This window comes from Zonotrichia albicollis, chromosome 8 (genome assembly GCF_047830755.1).
Source record: "Zonotrichia albicollis isolate bZonAlb1 chromosome 8, bZonAlb1.hap1, whole genome shotgun sequence".
NCBI lineage: Eukaryota > Metazoa > Chordata > Aves > Passeriformes > Passerellidae > Zonotrichia > Zonotrichia albicollis.
In genome coordinates, this window is record NC_133826.1 from 241,105 (window position 1) to 245,733 (window position 4,629).

Below are 4,629 nucleotides of genomic sequence, written 5' to 3' on the forward strand. Positions count from 1 at the left end.
TGTTTCCTCTAAGCACTTTCAGGTATGTATGTATCTTTGCATACATCCTACACACTAGAACATACACTTTATACCATCACCTAATACATAATATTTTACCTTTAAATTTTGATAGTATAGCATGAATTTTTAACTTAAATTGGCGATCTATTATTATTAAGTTGGTACTGAAAGTTATTTCTGCTGTCACGTTCAAAAAAACATTTTTTTTTTTTTACTGTAATGAGCAATCGATTTCAAAGTCATCACAAGCCCATCAAAATACAAAGCTGTATTCACTGGACGGGTCTGTGAGCTAGAAGTAGTTAGGCTTGTACTTCCCTCTTGTTCTTCCAGAACCGATAAATCCTGTCAACAAAACCAGGATCTTTAGCCCACTGCTGTGAAAGATTCTACAAGGATGATGGTTGGATTTGTGTTTACAAGTTTTGATTTGAAATGGCCAGTTCAATGGATAAAGACAGTTTAAGTAGCATTATGTTACTATTATTATTATTTTTTCTATTATTATTTTTACTATTACTACTACTATTATTATCACCTGCTACTGGAAGAAACAAACCAGTCATACCTATACTTAATTACTTTTATTTCCAGAAAATAATAAAGAAAAAGAACCAAACCAAAAAAAGTCACTTCCTACCTTTCATATCAAGGGATGAAAAATTTCTCTTGGGCTCTTCTCCAATTTATCAAGACTCATAGCACTGAAAGGCAAACAAAACAGTGCTTTATAGAAGGGCAAGAGCACATTTCAAGGCTGAACCACCAACCGATTGCAGTGACAGCAGTTACAACATGAATCGTTCCGAGAGCCTCTGTTAAATGCAATGTTCTGTGGAACTGCCATTTCTTTCCCAAAATACTAACTTCCAACACTTCCTAAACGTATTTTGTATTTTAAAACAACAGAAGTTAGTGAGACACTGTGTGGAGGTCAGGTTTAAATTTATTTCCTTCTAAAGCACAGAGCTCTGTTCCATCACCCTTCACTTCGGCTCTGCACTGAATCACGGTGAGCATTTGAGGAGTGCTCAATAACCAATTCTATTTCTCTCTTTTTCTAGTTCTCTCTATTCCTAAATAACTAAAGACAAGTCCAATGAAAAATGACAAGTTCAGCATCAAAGTCACACTTTTTCCCTTTGTCTGGTCAAGAACAGGCTCTAAATCCACTTCGTGCTGCCTGCAACAATTAAGACGTGCAAAACCATTTTTACATGTTTTATAGGTTTATCATAAAAGCCACGGAACGCAAGCTCTGAATTACAGGAAAAGGTACACAGTCAAATATCTAAAGGGATCACTTATTTGTAAATGCATACCTTGACAGAGATCGCACTGAGAACGTTTCTGTGGGACTCTAAGGGAGACATATTTTCTGAGTACCCTGTAAACAAGAAAAGCTAGGATATATTACAGGACATACCCACTTCTTCTACATATTCAAATAGGATTTTTAATAAAAACAACTCAGTTGAAAAAGAAAGAAGAAAACCAAGGTCATTTTACTCAGCTACATTTACTCCCGATTTAGAGAAAAAAAAAAAAGTCACGGGTGCTGCAAAGAAAAAAAAAAGTGAACCATAAACGCCTACAGTACAATTTTAAAACAAGTGCTTGGATAAAAGAATCTCATGGAACGTGAAGTAGAAAAAAAGTGAAACCACTATCAGACCTGCCTATTTTCTCACCTTTGTACAAGAAAATCCTAAAAGCAGTATAAAGTCACTGCCTAAAACCGGTCATGGGATGTAACCAAGAAGAATTTAGGCATTTGCTAATCTAGACAGAAACCTTTTCTGGATGCTAGTGTCAAATCACAAGTTTTGTCTTTCAGAAGCCCGACAATGCTGGAAAGCACTTTCCCTGGGGCTCGGGAGGGCAGGGGCAGAAGGGGATGAGTTTGCAGATCGCACCTGTGCCATCGGAAGGATACAGCCCGCCTGCTCCCTGCGCTGGGCATTCTCCCGGCCATCTCTGGCTTTACCGCTCAGCGCCGCTCCATCCGTTTGCATGGCAGAAAGAGCCTCGAGCACTAGCGCAGGCAGCAGCCCAGTCATTCCGGCGATATCGCAGCGCTCTCTGCTCGCAACGCCCAACACGCGGCGGAGCCGCCTCCGCCCGCAGCACCGGCAGCAGCCCGCGGGAGACGGCTGCAGCTCGCGGGCTGCTGCGCCTCCGCCAGCCTGAGGGCAGCCGCCCCACCGGGACCGCGGGAGCGCCCGGCGCCGCTCGCCCGGGGCGGCTCCTGCAGCTCCCGGCCCGCGGCAGCAAAGCACCGCCTCGCCCTCCGCCATCGCTACCGCTGAGTAAGGCCGAAGAACCGGGCCGACGCTCCTTCCGCGCTGCTCAGCTCCGTGCGGGCGGCCAGACGGAGGCTTCGCCCCTCCAGCGTCGCCGCCGCAGCGCCGTCCCGCGCGGGAGAGGTGCCGGGAGCAGCCCGCGCACAGCCCCGCGCGGCCGCCTGGCACGCCAGCCACTCCGGTGCCGCGCCAGCCGTTGCGTCACACGCCTCGCCGGCAGCACGGCCTGCCGGGAGTTGTAGTCTCGGGCTGACAGCCACTGCTCCGTCCTCCGCCACCGGGAGCTGCAGTCCCTCCCGGGCATCAAACGGGTCCTTCGCCCCCGGGCGGGGAAGGACCTGAGGCAGCAACGCTCCTCCCGAATGCCCTCTCTTTTTCGCTCCAACCTTTTTTCCTTTTTCACTCTGCTTTTCACCCCTTCCCTTCCCTCTTGTGGTCCTGATTCCTTTCCTTTCCTTCCCTTTTCCTTTCCTTTTCTTCTGTTTCTGATCTTGGTTTTCCTTTCTAGCTTAAGAATAAAAAAGCAGCAGTAGAAACTTTCAGGCTACCTGGGAGTAAAAAAAACCTGCAAAACGAAAATGATGTAAAGAAAACTATTTATTCCCTGGGAGCCTGAAATTTTCTACTGCTGCACATGACATAGAGCTTTTATTTCTTCTTATAGATAGTTGATATTTTATACTTACTTTATACAGCGCCCCCTGCCGTGTGTGTCGGCGAACTGCAGCCCCAGTGCTCCCTGCCGTCTGTCCCGGCGCACTGCAGGCACAGCGCCCCCTGCCGTGTGCCCCGGAGACCTGCAGGGAGAGCGCTGCGGCGTCCTTCGGTTCTGTTTAAAGAAACTCGGCTCAATTCGGCTTGCTTCGGCTCTTGGTCTAAACTCGTTTCAGTTCGGCTCTACGGCCCAACTCGGCACGCTTGGGCTAAACTCGGTCACATTCGGCGCATTGTCTAAATGCGGCCAGTGTCGGCTACCCTCGGCTATCGATTCCAGTCGGCTATCATCGGCTCTTGGTGTAAACTCGGCTGTTTTCGGCCACACTCGGCTCTTCGGCTCAAGTCGGCTCTGTTCGGCCACACTCGGCTCTTCGGCTCCAGTCGCCTCTTCTCGGCAACACTCGGCTCTTCGCCTCTTCCGAACAATTCGGCCCCGCTCGAAATATACCTATTTTTACATTGGAAGTATACATTTCTCTTAGGATTTTTACTTCTCTAACACTTGCAGGATTCAAAATAAAACCCCTGCGTCCACCCATACATGCCAAATACAAACCCCTTTCATTTCAACTGTATTTCATTTTTTTTAAATAATATTTTTCAAATTTAGATCCACATTTATATTTAAATTCTATACTGATGTGTGTTCGATTTTGCATTTCTATTTTCCCATTTATTTATAAATTTATATTCTATGTTACAACTCTTCCTATTAATTCTATTTTTTTTCGTATTTTTCTTCAGATCTTTATATATTTATTATATCTTTCTGTGTGAGGATTTTTACTTCTGTAGCACTTCCATTATTTAAAATAAAACCCCTGCCTCCACCCACGTTAAAGCCAAAAAGAAAACCCTTTCTTCTCAACTGTATTTCAATATTTTTTAAAATTCTGTTTTTCAGGTCCATATTCACATTTACATTTAAAATGTATACTTACGTATGCTGTTATTTGTATTCTCCATTACATCTCTTCCTATTATCTCTATTTACTTATATTTTGTGTTTATATATATATTTATATCTTGATTGTATATCTCAATATTGAGAAATATATACCAATAATATCTACATTCATATCATTTAAAATAAAAACCCTGCCTCTAACCCAGTAAGAATAAAAAAAAACCCAACCCTTTCGTTCAAACAATATTTAAATAGGTTTTATCCTTATGTCTGATTTTTATATTCCTATTTGCATTTATAATGTACATTAATGTATATTGCTTACTTATACATTTATCTTTATCAATCTCAATTTGTAAATAAATTTATATTCTACATTACATCTGATGCGAGCAGTTATATATTTTTATACATTGATTACATATTTCTGCGTCAAGATTTTTACTTCTGTAACACTTATTTAAAATAAAACCCCTGCCTCTACTTAAATAAAAGCCAAAAATTCCCTTTCTTTTAAACTATACTTACCTATTTTTATATTTATATTCCCATTTATAATTTATATTGCCATATCATGTTATTTATATTCTATACTACAACTCTTCATATTACTTACCTATATTTATAGTTCAATTTGTAGTCATAGTTTAGCAATCTCCCTTTATATATTTATTATCTATTTCTATCTTAAGATTCACA

The 4,629-nt window shown here is 42.1% G+C and overlaps 1 long non-coding RNA gene across 1 annotated transcript; it reads right to left on the reverse strand.

The window, feature by feature from the left end:
* Positions 1 to 661: 661 nt before the first annotated feature.
* Positions 662 to 3,597, reverse strand: LOC141729746 (uncharacterized). Its single transcript, XR_012581194.1, has 3 exons — positions 2,993 to 3,597; positions 1,326 to 1,390; positions 662 to 707 (listed from the first exon to the last, which is right to left on the reverse strand). It is a non-coding gene; the product is annotated as an uncharacterized LOC141729746 (long non-coding RNA).
* Between the last annotated feature and the right edge of the window lie 1,032 nt (positions 3,598 to 4,629).